This window comes from Leptinotarsa decemlineata, unplaced genomic scaffold (genome assembly GCF_025532065.1).
Source record: "Leptinotarsa decemlineata unplaced genomic scaffold, Ldec_3_MD MMD2_tig00003557_RagTag_RagTag, whole genome shotgun sequence".
Classification (NCBI taxonomy): Eukaryota; Metazoa; Arthropoda; class Insecta; order Coleoptera; family Chrysomelidae; genus Leptinotarsa; species Leptinotarsa decemlineata.
In genome coordinates this window covers 837,365-858,271 of record NW_027412590.1, presented here as the reverse complement: position 1 = coordinate 858,271, position 20,907 = coordinate 837,365, and the positions used below count along the sequence as shown (strand labels likewise).

The 20,907-nt window shown below is 36.5% G+C and overlaps 1 protein-coding gene across 1 annotated transcript in view; it reads left to right on the top strand.

Moving 5' to 3' along the window:
• The window catches only part of LOC111512315 (alkaline phosphatase), a 952,023-nt gene that overhangs the window by 891,948 nt on the left and 39,168 nt on the right, over window positions 1–20,907 (top strand). The window lies entirely within an intron of this gene.

Genomic DNA, 20,907 nt, shown 5'->3' with positions numbered 1-20,907 from the left:
TATATTAATAAGCCAAGTTACTTCCCGACGTTTCGATTGTTAGTTTCCAAAATCGTCTTCAAGTGACAACATGTTCTTTCAATTTATATCATATTAAACAATGGAAGTTCGAACTAATGAAATGAATCTGTCTATGGTTCCGCACACTAATCCGAATATATTTTTAAGAAAATACTTGCATTGAATCTGGCTCATCAGATTTCATGACTTCTAGAGATGTTTGAAATATTGTAGGTGATGAGTGGTATGAACAAGAAAATGATATATAGACTGCCATTAAGTCGATCACGCTCTCTACCCATATTATTGATTTCAAATTAGATTGGCTGATAATTCTCGTTGCTCATGTGAAAGTTAGGGTGATTTCAATCACGTTGTGTTGAAATGTCCTCTTTATCATTAATTTTTTTGTCTTCACCTGATGGGTCTGTCTATCACTGTGATGGGTCACACCTTCGACTCATCACAGTTAACCAGATTCATAACTAACTACGTCAGTAACTTTACCATTATTTGAATTAGAGGTGTTTATTTTCCGAAGAGATAAGTTTTTGGAAGAACGAGCTTTTTGACTTTCACTTCCATCCTTATACGAAAACTTGTAAGAAACTTCCAAAGGAAGAAAAACTGCGAATCAGTTCAAAATAAATCATATTCAAAGATGGATAGACCATGCATAGAAGTTACTTCCAGACACACACTAAAAAAAACCCTTACGAAACAATTACTTTCTCAAGATCATGAAAAAATTACTTCCAAAACAACTACTTTTATTTAAAATTGAATAAAACCAAAAACACTTTCATCTATTTGTACTACAAATATTCGTTACGGAAATCAATGAGATATCATTTGTAGGAACACTGTTTATACGCATAGGTAATATATGAAATATTTACTGCAAAATTTCACTCATATGGAACATTTTCAATTTCAATGGCGGACTTTGAAGTTAAGTATTTCCTCATCAAGACGTGTCTGAAAGATTAGGCACGAATTTCATCCAAAACACTATATTATGTCACGATGAAAGTAAGCAAAGACATTCACACGCCTATTCAACTCAATTTCAGTTATGAGTATCTTGATTGAATAGAAAGGGGTACATTTTCAGTGTGATTCAATGTTCATGTGGAACTAGTTGTTTGGAGGAGGCATTTTCTTTCGGTTTTCGTTTGAATGTTTCTTTTATGCATTACGGAAAGTCGGTAGCCGGCTTTGTTCATTCAGTCAATCGGCCAATGTGTGAGTCGATGTTTCAAGCCCCATGCTAAAAGCTCCATTTTCACTCACTATTGTCCTACTCATGTGAAAAATCACACGTTAAAAGGTAAGATCTGGTTAGTCCTTAGCTCGCACAAGCTTCGACTTCTGAAAGTTGTCGTTCATAAGGGGTGCGATAGCTGGTTAACGTATAAAACATATTTCAAAAATATTTCAAATATATTTTAAACATATTTCAAACATTTTTAAATTGAAGGGGTTATATTTTCAGGAGTGATTATTTTCGGGAAATATTCCCTCATCCTTTTTTTTGTATCAAGATGGAGTAGTAGAAAGCCAAAAACTTTATTTCAAACACATTTACACATCTTTGATCTGAAACTTCAGTGGAAATCTAATTGCTTTTCTTGTCACTTTTTCAAATCAAACAAGATTTCTATGGCTGAGATTATAATAAATAAGCTCATTAATGTTTACACGTACTGTGTTCTTGACATGAGTAGATTTTTCATAATCGTGACATCAAGTCGAAATGTTATGAATGACATGATTTCTTGTAAAAATATGCATACAGATAACTAGAGACTCGCCCCGGCTCCGCACGGGTGCAATATTGATACTGAATATACATATAAACGCGTGCGATCACGAGGGCCATATTGATCTATATTAAGTGCACATGTATTCAAGGTACTCAATCGGATGAGGATTGATGCTTTTTTGCTTGAAATAGCTTCGTTGATGAGCCATTATTTCTCGATAATGAAAAATGGTTATTGTGGGTAGTAGTGGTTTACAGCTGATTCTCGGCCTCCCCCCACCACTATGACGTATTAATTGCTTTTTTTTTGTTGTTGTTTAGTGAAGTCAAGGCGATGTGACCTTGAAGTGTCTGGTGTATGGATCGTTCAGAATTTTTTTTTTTTCGGTTCTGGGCCTCCCCCCACCACTATGACGTATTAATTGCTTTTTTTATTGTTTAGTAACATCAAGGCGATGTGACCTTGAAGTGTCTGGTGCATGAATCGTTCAGAATTTTTTTTCATATGAAATTTTGGGTGTGTGTGTGTGTGTGAGTGTGTGACATAGTGACGTAATTACATTTGGTTGGTGTGTGGGAATGTACGGTACGGGGTTAACATCCTTCATTTATGTTCATGTCCTTGAACATGGAATTCAACTTTGAGATTAGGAAACTAGATTGCATACATTGTAAAGTCAGGGTTTGATATTGTCCTTCATGTGTACTCTGTACCTGTTTGTACAGAATAAACATACGTCTGAATACCACGAAGATCCATCGACTGATGAGCGGTCCTTCTTCACCAGTTTGGACGGTATCCATCGTGACAGAGAGCGTACACGTCTGCACTCCGTAAAGTTTCAACGACCACTGTTTGCTTGTATCGCCTTCTGTCAACACATCGAGTTGGAATTGGATGTGGTGGTGGCGGTGGGGAGGGGGGGGGGCAGCGCCTGTGTTCGACGCATCGAGTTGGCTTCGACCTTGATCTACGTCACACCCTTAACGTACGTCACAAGGTAATAAGGATAAGGCGACTTTGAGGTAGTGTTTTAGATTTGACTTTGAATGACTTTCATTCACACTTCATATTTTCACAGCTATTTCGAACAATGTTCAAAGTCGCATAACCTTGGGGTTGACCTTGAGATTTTAGTCTGTCTCGGATCACATTAACATTGAGATGACCTCTACATACGTCACATGATCATGTGCTTGTCTATGTACAAACATACGTCTGCATACTTCGAAGATCCTCCATGTAATGAATGTTCCATCGGCGTGAGCTCGCCAAGTTAGTAGTGGTGTGACGTCACAGCAGCAGCAACCGTTCAACGGTAAGAGAGCGAGATGTTCACTCCACGACGTGCGGCTGAGTAATGCGTATTCATCGGTGTGCCCTTACCTCTATCGATGCAGTAAAGACTGTGACGTAACGCATCGCTCTAGCCTCGCTATCGATGGTGACACGCAGACGGCCGAGGACTGTGCTAACGTCTGCCCTCTCCGAGAGCGCAACGATCACAGCCTGTTGGTATCGACATCCAGTTGGGAGGTGGGCTTGGCTGTGACGTCAGGCATCTCTAGTGGGTAGCGAAGTAGGGTGAACTGAAGAGAGTCAAACAACGTGCATTTGTATAGATAATATTGAAGAATCTCGTGAAGTATTAATCTGAAAATAATCAACTTGAGCTGTACCAAGGTATGGTTAGGTGTGACGTCAGGCATCTCTAGTGGGTAGCGAAGTAAGGTGAACTGAAGAGAGTTAAACAACGTGCATTTGTATAGATAATATTGAAGAATCTCGTGAAGTATTAATCTGAAAATTATCAACTTGAGCTGTGCCAAGGTATGGTTAGGGCGAATTGGATAAATATAACAATTGACAGAAATTCTCCCTATTATAGCAAAATTTGATCTCACATTTTCGCTTTGAAACCTCATTGAACTATTGAGGTCCGCGTCGAACTGCAAAGTTAAAGGTTATAAAATAATTAGAGATGAGTAATGAGAAGAGTTCATTGCATGTATCCAAATGATTCAACATGAAACAAACCAATAAAGCACAAGTGATAAAAAATGAGAGTTCAGAGAGTGAATTCTTGTTGCTTGTAACTATCCAATGGAATTTAAGATCTGAATCTTGTGCAATGTTATATTCATGATGACGAATAAAAGAACGGTTATTATTTAGGTCTATTTTATGTACGGAAAACACTGAAGAGAGTGAAATTGAATTACAGAATACATATTCGGAAAAGAAATAAATATAGTAGGATTTGGAAGAATCTTGAGATTTGGTTAGAATTTAAAAATTGTCGAAAGAGACAACTGCTCTGATGAGCCGATTTTCTATAGTTTGTGCCTGTATTTCTTGGTCCCGTATGACAAAAACTTGTCGATTTTGATATTGCACGTAGCTTTTGCATTCCGTTTCGACCTTCACAGCATATGACATCAGCGTAAATATAACTGAAAAGTAGGATGTGCCATCACTTTGATCGAACATAAATTCATTCACCTGTCATTGCCAGATTTACCCGGCAAGTTTGGTTTGACTTTGAAATAAATGCAAGGTTATTATCTGCCCCAAAACAGATGCGTAGACTCAACACATAACATTTTACAGGAGAACAGACTGACATTTCTCACGCATATGCATGTCTAACATGAACTAGGTACCGCATACTTAATGATGATTCAAAATGTACACTATATTTTTTCTTGAAATATGATTACATTACAATTTGAACCAAAATAGTGGATGATATTGACGTAACTTCAACTGAAACGTGGGTATCGCCTCACTTTGGTCTCTTTTTTTCCACACATTGGCAAATCTGATGGTGAAGTTTGGTTTAACCTTGAAACTAAATACTAGGATTTTCTCGAGGGTCGAGTTTTCATGTATGCCGATGACACAACATTGTTACGTCCCCAGATCTGAATGAAATTGAAAATGAAACGAAACTAGTAATCAATGAATTCGAATGTTGGTGTAGAAACAATCATTTAATAAATAATGGAAATAAAACAACATTTATCCAGTTCTTAAGTGAGTATCAGCGCCCTTTCCAAATAAATCTAGGTTTCGAAACTGAATTGTCTTTCAATAATCACATCGAATACTTGTGCACTTCTCTGAAAAACGTAATTTGCCTTCCTAACAATGAAATTAAATTTATTGAGACATAATCTCTTGGATATATACTATGGTCTAGTGTATTCTAAGCTTAATATAAATATTACCATTTTGGGACACTCATCAGAAATAAATAGAATCTTTATAAGGCAAAAACGCTTCATTAGACTAATTTTTGATCTCAAATACAGAGAATCTTGTAAGAAAACATCCCAAGACACAAATTTTTTCACATTACCATGCATTTATCTTTACAAAATATTAAGCTACGTTCATGTACATTCCCATTTGCTAACAAGAAATGAGGAAATTAACTGACATTAAACGAGACGGAGAAACGATTTCCATCAGGAAAAAATAAACCATAATGAAAGAAATTTTCTCATATTCAAGAAAAAAGTCAAAGACTTTTTTGTAACAAGTTGTTTTCACTTCCTGATAGAGTATGAAAATAATATTTTTGTGTAACATGTGCTGTTATTGATATAAGTGCTATAAGATAAAATATCTTTTGTGAAATGTGACGTGTCATATATACATTCATGTATCAAAAATGATGACTAAAATTTGACTTTGACTTCTCCGTCAATGTCATGCTAGACGGAGATTTGTAGACATGTAGTGTCAACACTTGACATTTTACAGGAGAACAGACTGATATTTCTCACACATATGCATGCCCTACATGAACTTCCGCACGCTTAAAAATGATGTAATAATTCAAAATGTCACACTACGTTTTTCTTTTCGAAACATTATTGATTACAAATCTGAAGCCATACAGTAGATGATTTTGATATGATTTCCACTGAAAAGCAGGTTTGTTCTCACTTTGGTCTGTTTCTCCCCCACCATGTCAAGATCTGACAGAGCAGTTTGGATTGAGCTTGAAACTGAACGCCCAGGTTGTGCTAGACGGAGATTTGCGGAGTTTCCAAAAGAGATGCGTAGGGTCATGTCATTTTGCAGTAGAATAGATTGATATTTCTCACACATGCATTTGCTCGCCTAACAAGAACTTTCACGTATTGCAGTACAATCTAATCATTTGAAATTCAACACTATATCGCAGTGTCAGACGGTGGAGTGTGGTTTGACTGTGAAAATGAATACAAAGTTCATTCTTAGCGAAAATCATGCTAAACGGGGTTTGGAAGTTCTCCAAAACAATGTATACAGTCACAACAAACCATTTTGCAGCGAAAAAGACATATTTTTCATACCTAAATATATTCTCGACATGAACTTTTACATGTCGCAATACACATATTTCAATTTGGAATGTATCACTATCTTCTTCTTAAAACCCAATATTATCCAAGATTCAAGCCAATATACCATATGACGTAAGCGTGTATTCAACTGAAAAGGAGGTATTTCCACACTTCAACCTGAAAACTGATTCCTCCCTTCCACCATTTCATGATCTGACCTTGAAGTTGAGTTTGATCTTCAACTTGACTACGTGGTCATTTTCTGTCGATATCCTGCTATACTGGTTTGTGAGTCCCCAAATATTACATAATGCACACATTTTTCGTACATACACACGCATGCTTCACACCATGCATGCTTATGTTTATGTTGTAGTATTTTTCTCGAGAGAATGTATATGGTTGAAGCTGCGATGATTCTGCAACCGTGTTAGGAATAACACGTTAAAAGGTAAGACCTCGTTAGTCCTTAGCTCGCAACATCTCAACTTCTGAGAGTTGTCGTTCGTAAGGGGGCGACAGCTGATTAACGGAAAAACAGATTTCAAACAGAAACAGAACATTTACTTGCTGCATGATAAAGATACAGTAATGCAACTTGTCGCTATCGAATTGGGTACTGTAATAGCGTGATCAACATTTTTGTCAACATTTTTAGTGTTGTTCCTGTGAATATAGTGTTTCAGACTAATATATCATCATAGAAATTCAGTTTTCTGATATACTATGATTCCATAAGACATATGTCTCAATAGCAGATTTTATTCATATTCATATTTGGTCACATTACTTCTAACGCAAAGTTTTCCCCGCTAGGTAGTGCTGTTTCTAATTTACTGTTCGAGGAATATTTTTCTGGCTCTCCATTTCGTTCAATCAGTTATTGTTGAACCTGCTTCTGCAATTTTGAAAATTGTTTGCTGATTTGATGAAATATATCGCAGTAGTTGTTTACAGCTGATTCTCGGCCTCCCCCCACCACTATGACGTATTAATTGCTTTTTTTTGTTGTTTTTTAGTGAAGTCAAGGCGATGTGACCTTGAAGTGTCTGATGTATGGATCGTTCAGAATTTTTTTTTCGGTTCTGGGCCTCCCCCCACCACTATGACGTATTAATTGCTTTTTAGTTGTTGTTTAGTAGCATCAAGGCGATGTGACCTTGAAGTGTCTGGTGCAGGGATCGTTCAGAATTTTTTTTTTCATATGAAATTTTGTGTGTGTATGTGTGTGTGACATAGTGACGTAATTACATTTGGTTGGTGTGTGGGAATGCACGGTACAGGGTTTACATTTTTCATTTATGTTCATGACCTTGAACATGGAATTCAACTTTGAGATTAGGAAACTAGATTGCATACATTGTAAAGTCAGGGTTTGATATTGTCCTTCATGTGTACTCTGTACCTGTTTGTACAGAATAAACATACGTCTGAATACCACGAAGATCCATCGACTGATGAGCGGTCCTTCTTCACCAGTTTGGACGGTATCCATCGTGACAGAGAGCGTACACGTCTGCACTCCGTAAAGTTTCAACGACCACTGTTTGCTTGTATCGCCTTCTGTCAACACATCGAGTTGGAATTGGTTGTGGTGGTGGTGGTGGGGAGGGGGGGGGCAGCGCCTGTGTTCGACGCATCGAGTTGGCTTCGACCTTGATCTACGTCACACCTTTAATGTACGTCACAAGGTAATAAGGATAAGGCGACTTTGAGGTAGTGTTTTAGATTTGACTTTGAATGACTTTCATTCACACTTCATATTTTCACAGCTATTTCGAACAATATTCAAAGTCGCATAACCTTGGGGTTGACCTTGAGATTTTAGTCTGTCTCGGATCACATTAACATTGCAATGACCTCTACATACGTCACATCATCATGAGCTTGTCTATGTACAAACATACGTCTGCATACTTCGAAGATCCTCCATGTAATGAATGTTCCATCGGCGTGAGCCCGCCAAGTTAGTAGTGGTGTGACGTCACAGCAGCAGCAACCGTTCAACGGTAAGAGAGCGAGATGTTCACTCCACGACGTGCGGCTGAGTAATGCGTATTCATCGGTGTGTCCTTACCTCTATCGATGAAGTAAAGAAGACTGTGATGTAACGCATCGCTCTAGCCTCGCTATCGATGGTGACACGCAGACGGCCGAGGACTGTGCTAACGTCTGCCCTCTCCGAGAGCGCAACGATCACAGCCTGTTGGTATCGACATCCAGTTGGGAGGTGGGCTTGGCTGTGACGTCGGGCATCTCTAGTGGGTAGCGAAGTAGGGTGAACTGAAGAGAGTAGAGTTAAATAACGTGCATTTGTATAGATAATATTGAAGAATCTCGTGAAGTATTAATCTGAAAATTATCAACTTGAGCTGTGCCAAGGTATGGTTAGGTGTGACGTCAGGCATCTCTAGTGGGTAGCGAAGTAAGGTGAACTGAAGAGAGTTAAATAACGTGCATTTTTATAGATAATATTGAAGAATCTCGTGAAGTATTAATCTGAAAATTATCAACTTGAGCTGTGCCAAGGTATGGTTAGGGCGAATTGGATAAATATAACAATTGACAGAAATTCTCCCTATTATAGCAAAATTTGATCTCACATTTCCGCTTTGAAACCTCATTGAACTATTGAGGCCCGCGTCGAACTGCAAAGTTAAAGGTTATAAAATAATTAGAGATAAGTAATGAGAAGAGTTCATTGCATGTATTCATATGATTCAACATGAAACAAACCAATAAAGCACAAGTGATAAGAAATGAGAGTTCAGAGAGTGAATTCTTGTTGCTTGTAACTATCCAATGGAATTTAAGATCTGAATCTTGTGCAATGTTATATTCATGATGACGAATAAAAGAACGGTTATTATTTAGGTCTATTTCATGTACGAAAAACACTGAAGAGAGTGAAATGGAATTACAGAATACATATTCGGAAAAGAAATAAATATAGTAGGATTTGGAAAAATCTTGAGGTTTGGTTAGAATTTAAAAATTGTCGAAAGAGACAACTGCTCTGATGAGCCGATTTTCTATAGTTTGTGCCTGTATTTCTTGGTCCCGTATGACAAAAACTTGTCGATTTTGATATTGCACATAGCTTTTGCATTCCGTTTCGACCTTCACAGCATATGACATCAGCGTAAATATAACTGAAAAGTAGGATGTGCCATCACTTTGATCGAAAATAAATTCATTCACCTGTCATTGCCAGATTCACCCGGCAAGTTTGGTTTGACTTTGAAATAAATGCAAGGTTATTATCTGCCCCAAAACAGATGCGTAGACTCAACACATAACATTTTACAGGAGAACAGACTGACATTTCTCACGCATATGCATGTCTAACATGAACTAGGTACCGCATACTTAATGATGATTCAAAATGCTACACTATATTTTTTCTTGAAATATGATTACATTACAATTTGAACCAAAATAGTGGATGATATTGACGTAACTTCAACTGAAACGTGGGTATCGCCTCACTTTAGTCTCTTTTTTTCCACACATTGGCAAATCTGATGGTGAAGTTTGGTTTAACCTTGAAACTGAATACTAGGATTTTCTCGAGGGTCGAGTTTTCATGTATGCCGATGACACAACATTGTGACGACCCCAGATCTGAATGAAATTGAAAATGAAACGAAACTAGTAATCAATGAATTCGAATGTTGGTGTAGAAAAAATCATTTAATAAATAATGGGAATAAAACAACATTTATCCAGTTCTCAAGTGAGTATCAGCGCCCTTTCCAAGTAAATCTAGGTTTCGAAACTGAATTGTCTTTCAATAATCACATCGAATACTTGTGCACTTCTCTGAAAAACGTATTTTGCCTTCCTAACAATGAAATCAAATTTTTTGATACATAATCTCTTGGATATATACTATGGTCTAGTGTATTCTAAGCTTAATATAAATATTACCATTTGGGGACACTCATCAGAAATAAATAGAATCTTTATAAGGCAAAAACGCTTCATTAGACTAATTTTTGATCTCAAATACAGAGAATCTTGTAAGAAAACATTCCAAGACACAAATTTTTTCACATTACCATGCATTTATCTTTACAAAATATTAAGCTACGTTCATGTACATTCCCATTTGCTAACAAGAAATGAGGAAATTTACTGACATTAAACGAGACGGAGAAACGATTTCCATCAGGAAAAAATAAACCATAATGAAAGAAATTTTCTCATATTCAAGATAAAAGTCAAAGACTTTTTTGTAACAAGTTGTTTTTACTTCCTGATAGAGTATTCAAATAATATTTTTGTGTAACATGTGCTGTTATTGATATAAGTGCTATAAGATAAAATATCTTTTGTGAAATGTGACGTGTCATATACACATTCATGTATCAAAAATGATGACTAAAATTTGACTTTGACCTCTCCGTCAATGTCATGCTAGACGGAGATTTGTAGACATGTAGTGTCAACACTTGACATTTTACAGGAGAACAGACTGATATTTCTCACACATATGCATGCCCTACATGAACTTCCGCACGCTTAAAAATGATGTAATAATTCAAAATGTCACACTACGTTTTTCTTTTCGAAACATTATTGATTACAAATCTGAAGCCATACAGTAGATGATTTTGATATGATTTCCACTGAAAAGCAGGTTTGTTCTCACTTTGGTCTGTTTCTCCCCCACCATGTCAAGATCTGACAGAGCAGTTTGGTTTGAGCTTGAAACTGAACGCCCAGGTTGTGCTAGACGGAGATTTGCGGAGTTTCCAAAAGAGATGCGTAGGGTCATGCCATTTTGCAGTAGAATAGATTGATATTTCTCACACATGCATTTGCTCGCCTAACAAGAACTTTCACGTATTGCAGTACAATCTAATCATTTGAAATTCAACACTATATCGCAGTGTCAGACGGTGGAGTGTGGTTTGACTGTGAAAATGAATACAAAGTTCATTCTTAGCGAAAATCATGCTAAACGGGGTTTGGAAGTTCTCCAAAACAATGTATACAGTCACAACACACCATTTTGCAGCGAAAAAGACATATTTTTCACACCTAAATATATTCTCGACATGAACTTTTACATGTCGCAATACACATGTTTCAATTTGATATGTATCACTATCTTCTTCTTAAAACCCAATATTATCCAATATTCAAGCCAATATACCATATGACGTAAGCGTGTATTCAACTGAAAAGGAGGTATTTCCACACTTCAACCTGAAAACTGATTCCACCCTTCCACCATTTCATGATCTGACCTTGAAGTTGAGTTTGATCTTCAACTTGACTACGTGGTCATTTTCTGTCGATGTCCTGCTATACTGGTTTGTGAGTCCCCAAATATTACATAATGCACACATTTTTCGTACATACACACGCATGCTTCACACCATGCATGCTTATGATTATGTTGTAGTATTTTTCTCGAGAGAATTTATATGGTTGAAGCTGCGATGATTCTGCAACCGTGTTAGGAATAACACGTTAAAAGGTAAGACCTCGTTAGTCCTTAGCTCGCAACATCTCAACTTCTGAGAGTTGTCGTTCGTAAGGGGGCGACAGCTGATTAACGGAAAAACAGATTTCAAACAGAAACAGAACATTTACTTGCTGCATGATAAAGATACAGTAATGCAACTTGTCGCTATCGAATTGGGTACTCTAATAGCGTGATCAACATTTTTGTCAACATTTTTAGTGTTGTTCCTGTGAATATAGTGTTTCAGACTAATATATCATCATAGAAATTCAGTTTTCTGATATACTATGATTCCATAAGACATATGTCTCAATAGCAGATTTTATTCATATTCATATTTGGTCACATTACTTCTAACGCAAAGTTTTCCCCGCTAGGTAGTGCTGTTTCTAATTTACTGTTCGAGGAATATTTTTCTGGCTCTCCATTTCGGTCAATCAGTTATTGTTGAACCTGCTTCTGCAATTTTGAAAAATGTTTGCTGATTTGATGAAATATATCGCATCTATCTTGAGCTTCATAATAGATGAATACAAGGAGAAAACAGTGAAGGATTGACTTGAAGAGTGTTATAAGGCTTCTAAACGAATAAAAAAAGATCTGAAAAATACTTCTACTATGGGTGGGAAATAAAATCTACTAGCATTCTTAATCAGATGAAATTTGAGATGAAGAAAGGAGCAGGCCTGATTAGCCGGAAAGAGGCATCCTCTAACGAGTACATTGGGATGATTCAGAATCGGCTTTTAATTCGCGTATCCGGACTGAAGTGATTACTAATCTCAAGCATAAGAACCCTACCTCATTTTTGATCGACTATAAGACCCTTTTTGTGACACTAATTCAAAATGCTTTGAAAAAAGATGCATTTTTAAAGGTTAATATGACATTCGCTGGAGAATTTGAGGTTGTCAAAGGCGATCCAATCTTCAACGAATATAAGTATTTCTCAATATCTAACGCATCCATCCATAGTAACACTGATATGAATATGTGGTTTGAGGATCATGTTATGGAGCCAATCATGATAAAGTTGGAAGAGTTTCAGGAACGTGACAGAGGTTAGACGTTGAAAGCAGTAGTGAATTTAGGGGTTACCGTAAACAAATTTGTGCCGCAGAGAGGTTCATCATACACTGAACTGCCTTCTCAAATCAAACGAAAAATCATGATAATGCCTGCTTCGCTTGTGCCATTGTTTCGGCGTTGTATCCAGTTCCCCATGGACAACATTCAGATCACATCCTATCTTATCCTGACTATTCAAAAGTTCTGAAGTTGTGAGGTATTCACTTTCCGATGAAAATTATTCAGATAAATAGTTTCGAAGAGCAGAATGATCTCTCAGTCAATGTTTACACGTTGAAACTTTTTAAATCCAAGTATACTGTAATACCGCTAAGATTGAGCATAGCAAAAAATAAAAGCAAACATCTGAATCTACTCATGATTCAAGACATGTATTACGATGAAAAATGTAAGGATTCAATAAATGTCTATGATGTTACGTCACCAACCAGAAAACACTTTGTTTGAATAAAAGAGCTATCTAGTTTGGTGAGTAATCAACTCGACAACCATAATAGAAAAAAATATTTTTGCCATAGGTGTTTTCACTGTTTTTCCACGCAAGCAATGTTAGATAAACACCTTGAAGACTGCTCGAAGACAAAGGAATGCCTACCAAAATTACCTATGGAGGGAAAATATATTTTGAGGTTCAAAAATTTCAAAAATAAAATTACATCGCCTTTGGTCATATATGCCGAGTGTATTGGTATCTGCACAAGATGGCAATGAATATCAACGACACATTCCGGCATCTATTGGATATTATATGAAACGCTCTTATGATGATACACTACTATCATTTTATCGATCATTTCGTGATGAAAATTGTATGAAATGGTTTGCAGACGAGATAGGTCAGTTTGCTGAAGATGTTGCAACTGTGTTCCACAGTGTCCCTTCGATGTAAATATATCAGCCAGCCAGGAACCATTTTTTCAGGCAGCAACTCATTGTCATATATGTGACAAACCATTCAGTATATCAGACAAAATAGTATGCGACCATAATCGTCAAATACCTAAAAATAATTAATCGCCAACCATCACACACAATGAGTGCATTTAAAACTATCAAGATGATCCAACAATTCCCATCGTGTTTCATAACTTATCAGGGTATGATGCACATTTTGTTATAGAAAATATTGCATTGGATCTCAATGGAAGTGTCGCCGTTAGGCCGATAACAAAGGAAAAGTATATCTCCTTCATTAAAAATATTTCTGGTAGCAAGATCCACTTCAGATTTTTTAACTCATTCAGATTCATGAGTTTTTCGCTGGATACGTTAGTATCATATCTATCAGATTTTCCAAATCTCATATCACAGTTCTCCAACCGCTCGAATGATGAAGAGTAGATTTTGACAAAAAAGGGTGTAATGCCGTATGACTATATCGATTCTTTCAAACGATTGTTTACCCCCTATCGAAACCTTTTGCAACATATTGAAGGAAAAACCGTGTCCTAGGAGATCTTACTTACGTGCCAAGCTGATATGGGCTACTTTTAATATAAACACATCGGGAAAATATACGAATCTGTATTTGAAGACGGATGTTATGCTTCTGGCTATGTCTTCGAGCAGTTCCGCTCAAGTTGTCATAAAACTTACGGTTTGGATCCTGCTCATTATATCACTCTGCCTGGCTATACATGGGATGCTATGTTATTCAAAACGAAACAGCAACTTGAACTTCTCACCGATGTAGATCAGTTGATGTTTTTCGAAAAGGGAACAAGAGGTGGATTGAGTCAAGTTTGCTCCAAGCGAAGAGTCACAGCTAATAACAAATACATGGGTGATATCTTATGATAAAGCCAAAGCTGACTCATACCTAATGTATTTCGATGTTAATAATCAATATGGTTGGGCAATGTCTCAATATCTACCATACGGCTGGTTTGAGTAGATGGACACCAACATTGATATCACAACTGTGCCTGATGATGCCTCGGAAGGTTATATACTAGAAGTTGATATGGAGTATCCAAACAACCTTCACGATATGCATAAGGATTTATCGTTTTGCCCCGATCATGTGGATCCTAAGACAAAAAAATCTCGAACCGAAAGTACATCAGATGTGAAACAATTTAAATTGATGGCTACTCTACAGTCGAAGAAATAGTATGTGAATCATTATAGAAATCTCAAGCAGGCCTTAGAAAATGGATTATTATGTACTACGGCCCATTGTTTACTCTCTTACATAATAATTATAAGTAGAAACCAGGTGAATATTAGGTGGTTTCTCAACAGATAGTTTCGGGTCTATAATGAACGTAAAGTCGAGTGTCCAAACTACCCGAAACCGGTCTGCAAACTCCACCCCCGCCGTGGGCAGAGATGTAAACCCGCTTCTTAACTATAGCTTGTTCTTCAATTACAGTTGATTCTAGCAATGAATTTGTGGTTCAGCGTAACACCACTGATGAGAGCTATGGCGGGTCGAAACAGGGCTGTCCGGTATTGAATCATAAATGTGTTATGTTTGGGCTTTATTTCCAGCTAAGAATGGTCGAAAAAAAAAAACTTGATCTAGTCTCCCTATAAAACTGAAGTCATTCTACTGATACGCAGAAATATTACACACCAGTAAATCTCAAAATCAAGTAAACTCTCATAACACCAAGTGCGTATTTGAAATATATTGGTACAAATTTGAGAAAATGTTTTCAATGTATAGCCATAAAGATATCGATGTTATGTATTTAGATCAAACCTACAGACGAATAGCAAAACAATTGATTCGCTACAATTGTAATGTGATTGTTCCATTCCAACAGTATGATCGCAATCTCCATCATACCAATTTTCGATTATGTAGCTCCATATTTAACTTTTGATGGAATTGAAGATATTTGTCTAGAATAGTGGAAGGATAGATGTGGTTGATTGGTAATTATGGAAGATTTTAATCTCAATAAGGACTAATATTGAAAAGGGTATATGCTGATAATAACATGTTTGTTCGACTTGGCATTTTCTATAATATCGAGATTCATAATTAATGGAGTGCTTTGCTATGAAATATACTGCAATTTGGTCAAAACTGAATTTTTATGCCAATAGCCCTATATAAAACCTCTCTCGAATGAAAATAGGTGTGTGGTTCAATTCGAAATAAATGACAGTAGGGTTCATTTTTCCAATAGTTCTGCTTTGACTCACAAAAATACACCTGTATATCAGCAACAAGATAATATGTTAACAAAAACTTTCAATGTGATATGTGATTTTCACTCGTACATAGAACCGTTCATGTAAGACGAGAATAATTTGTAGTAGTTGATATTGTTATTAATCGATATTTATAGATTTTGAATTGAGTAATGTTACCATGGAAGAGTATGGTAGGTTTCAGGAATTAGATAGCGTTTATCATCGTTAGGATTCCGAACAATCTCCGTTTGTTCTGTTGAATACACCCTAAGCTTATAGGAATTTATTAATTTTTTTGTGTGATTGCTTTTTCGGTATAATTTTCCAAACAGGCCACGTAATCTTCGAAAGCGATTTTTGTTTTGACAACATTATGTTTAACGCCCTTCGCTTTCTTGGATACTCCGAAATTGGCCACAATTTGTTTGATTTCATCATTTTCATAATTCTCCTGCTTTAATCTTTTTTTCAGATCAGTGATTTGATCTTCTGACGTTGCACTTTTAGTTGAGTATAATTTAGATCTGAGTCCAATAAAGTCGAGCATAAGCTTTCTGTTGTTCTCATCCTTCATCAATCCAATCACTTTCTTATTCGCTCGGGGAATATTGTAAATGATATCTGATTGATAATTGCTAGTATCGAAATACTGATGACAATCATTTTTTATCATCTCATATGGATCATAATTTATAATTTCATAAATCAAACTGTCCGTGTCAGTATAAACTGCGCAAAAATTTTCTCTATACCTAGGAGCCATGTATTCATAATGGAAATAATATGTGGTCAACTTTGCCAAATCCAGTACTACCATTCCAACATATATAGGTTTGTTGAAGAATATTTTGGATTTTCCCAATTCAATGGCAGTCAAGTTTTCATCGAAGACAGTCAAACTCTTGAACCGAGGATTGGAGATTCTGGCTTCGGCACCATATCGCCCATCCCAACTCGTTACAAGGCGAACATTAGAGTGCTTTCTCAGATTTTCCATAGTTTTCCCTGAAATAAATATTTATATATATGGGACAAAAATTGAGTTTTGAAGATAGCAGTACATATCAAATACGGCATTAGTTTGAATAGGTTCTTTTCAATATCATTCGAGGCAGCAGTTCGCAATCGTGTGTTCGAGCCTTTGTAGGGCTTCAATCATGTAGACTGCTTGAACTTCAGAACACGATGAATCTTGTTCAAAATGAGACCATTTTCTAAGGCCTGCTTGAGATTTCTATAATGATTCACATACTATTTCTTCGACTGTAGAGTAGCCATCAATTTAAATTGTTTCACATCTGATGTACTTTCGGTTCGAGATTTTTTTGTCTTAGGATCCACATGATCGGGGCAAAACGATAAATCCTTATGCATATCGTGAAGGTTGTTTGGATACTCCATATCAACTTCTAGTATATAACCTTCCAAGGCATCATCAGGCACAGTTGTGATATCAATGTTGGTGTCCATCTACTCAAACCAGCCGTATGGTAGATATTGAGACATTGCCCAACTATATTGATTATTAACATCGAAATACATTAGGTATGAGTCAGCTTTGGCTTTATCATAAGATATCACCCATGTATTTGTTATTAGCTGTGACTCTTCGCTTGGAGCAAACTTGACTCAATCCACCTCTTGTTCCCTTTTCGAAAAACATCAACTGATCTACATCGGTGAGAAGTTCAAGTTGCTGTTTCGTTTTGAATAACATAGCATCCCATGTATAGCCAGGCAGAGTGATATAATGGGCAGGATCCAAACCGTAAGTTTTATGACAACTTGAGCGGAACTGCTCGAAGACATAGCCAGAAGCATAACATCCGTCTTCAAATACAGATTCGTATATTTTCCCGATGTGTTTATATTAAAAGTAGCCCATATCAGCTTGGCACGTGAGTAAGATCTCCTAGGACACGGTTTTTCCTTCAATATGTTGCAAAAGGTTTCGATAGGGGGTAAACAATCGTTTGAAAGAATCGATATAGTCATACGGCATTACACCCTTTTTTGTCAAAATCTACTCTTCATCATTCGAGCGGTTGGAGAACTGTGATATGAGATTTGGAAAATCTGATAGATATGATACTAACGTATCCAGCGAAAAACTCATGAATCTGAATGAGTTAAAAAATCTGAAGTGGATCTTGCTACCAGAAATATTTTTAATGAAGGAGATATACTTTTCCTTTGTTATCGGCCTAACGGCGACACTTCCATTGAGATCCAATGCAATATTTTCTATAACAAATGTGCATCATACCCTGATAAGTTATGAAACACGATGGGAATTGTTGGATCATCTTGATAGTTTTAAATGCACTCATTGTGTGTGATGGTTGGCGATTAATTATTTTTAGGTATTTGACGATTATGGTCGCATACTATTTTGTCTGATATATTGAATGGTTTGTCACATATATGACAATGAGTTGCTGCCTGAAAAAATGGTTTCTGGCTGGCTGATATATTTACATCGAAGGGACACTGCGGAACACAGTTGCAACATCTTCAGCAAACTGACCTATCTCGTCTGCAAACCATTTCATACAATTTTCATCACGAAATGATCGATAAAATGATAGTAGTTTATCATCATAATTGCGTTTCATATAATATCCAATAGATGCCGGAATGTGTCGTTGATATTTATTGCCATCTTGTGCAGATACCAATACACTCGGCATATATGACCAAAGGCGATGTAATTTTATTTTTGAAATTTTTGAACCTCAAAATATATTTTCCCTCCATAGGTAATTTTGGTAGGCATTCCTTTGTCTTCGAGCAGTCTTCAAGGTGTTTATCTAACATTGCTTGCGTGGAAAAACAGTGAAAACACCTATGGCAAAAATATTTTTTTCTATTATGGTTGTCGAGTTGATTACTCACCAAACTAGATAGCTCTTTTATTCAAACAAAGTGTTTTCTGGTTGGTGACGTAACATCATAGACATTTATTGAATCCTTACATTTTTCATCGTAATACATGTCTTGAATCATGAGTAGATTCAGATGTTTGCTTTTATTTTTTGCTATGCTCAATCTTAGCGGTATTACAGTATACTTGGATTTAAAAAGTTTCAACGTGTAAACATTGACTGAGAGATCATTCTGCTCTTCGAAACTATTTATCTGAATAATTTTCATCGGAAAGTGAATACCTCACAACTTCAGAACTTTTGAATAGTCAGGATAAGATAGGATGTGATCTGAATGTTGTCCATGGGGAACTGGATACAACGCCGAAACAATGGCACAAGCGAAGCAGGCATTATCATGAATTTTCGTTTGATTTGAGAAGGCAGTTCAGTGTATGATGAACCTCTCTGCGGCACAAATTTGTTTACGGTAACCCCCAAATTCACTACTGCTTTCAACGTCTAACCTCTGTCACGTTCCTGAAACTCTTCCAACTTTATCATGATTGGCTCCATAACATGATCCTCAAACCACATATTCATATCAGTGTTACTATGGATGGATGCGTTAGATATTGAGAAATACTTATATTCGTTGAAGATTCGATCGCCTTTGACAACCTCAAATTCTCCAGCGAATGTCATATTAACCTTTAAAAATGCATCTTTTTTCAAAGCATTTTGAATTAGTGTCACAAAAAGGGTCTTGTAGTCGATCAAAAATGAGGTAGGGTTCTTATGCTTGAGATTAGTAATCACTTCAGTCCGGATACGCGAATTAAAAGCCGATTCTGAATCATCCCAATGTACTCGTTAGAGGATGCCTCTTTCCGGCTAATCAGGCCTGCTCCTTTCTTCATCTCAAATTTCATCTGATTAAGAATGCTAGTAGATTTTATTTCCCACCCATAGTAGTAGTATTCTTCAGATCTTTTTTCATTCGTTTAGAAGCCTTATAACACTCTTCAAGTCAATCCTTCACTGTTTTCTCCTTGTATTCATCTATTATGAAGCTCAAGATAGATGCGATATATTTCATCAAATCAGCAAACATTTTTCAAAATTGCAGAAGCAGGTTCAACAATAACTGATTGACCGAAATGGAGAGCCAGAAAAATATTCCTCGAACAGTAAATTAGAAACAGCACTACCTAGCGGGGAAAACTTTGCGTTAGAAGTAATGTGACCAAATATGAATATGAATAAAATCTGCTATTGAGGCATATGTCTTATGGAATCATAGTATATCAGAAAACTGAATTTCTATGATGATATATTAGTCTGAAACACTATATTCACAGGAACAACACTAAAAATGTTGACAAAAATGTTGATCACGCTATTAGAGTACCCAATTCGATAGCGACAAGTTGCATTACTGTATCTTTATCATGCAGCAAGTAAATGTTCTGTTTCTGTTTGAAATCTGTTTTTCCGTTAATCAGCTGTCGCCCCCTTACGAACGACAACTCTCAGAAGTTGAGATGTTGCGAGCTAAGGACTAACGAGGTCTTACCTTTTAACGTGTTATTCCTAACACGGTTGCAGAATCATCGCAGCTTCAACCATATAAATTCTCTCGAGAAAAATACTACAACATAATCATAAGCATGCATGGTGTGAAGCATGCGTGTGTATGTACGAAAAATGTGTGCATTATGTAATATTTGGGGACTCACAAACCAGTATAGCAGGACATCGACAGAAAATGACCACGTAGTCAAGTTGAAGATCAAACTCAACTTCAAGGTCAGATCATGAAATGGTGGAAGGGTGGAATCAGTTTTCAGGTTGAAGTGTGGAAATACCTCCTTTTCAGTTGAATACACGCTTACGTCATATGGTATATTGGCTTGAATCTTGGATAATATTGGGTTTTAAGAAGAAGATAGTGATACATATCAAATTGAAACATGTGTATTGCGACATGTAAAAGTTCATGTCGAGAATATATTTAGGTGTGAAAAATATGTCTTTTTCGCTGCAAAATGGTGTGTTGTGACTGTATACATTGTTTTGGAGATGTACATGAACGTAGCTTAATATTTTGTAAAGATAAATGCATGGTAATGTGAAAAAATTTGTGTCTTGGAATGTTTTCTTACAAGATTCTCTGTATTTGAGATCAAAAATTAGTCTAATGAAGCGTTTTTGCCTTATAAAGATTC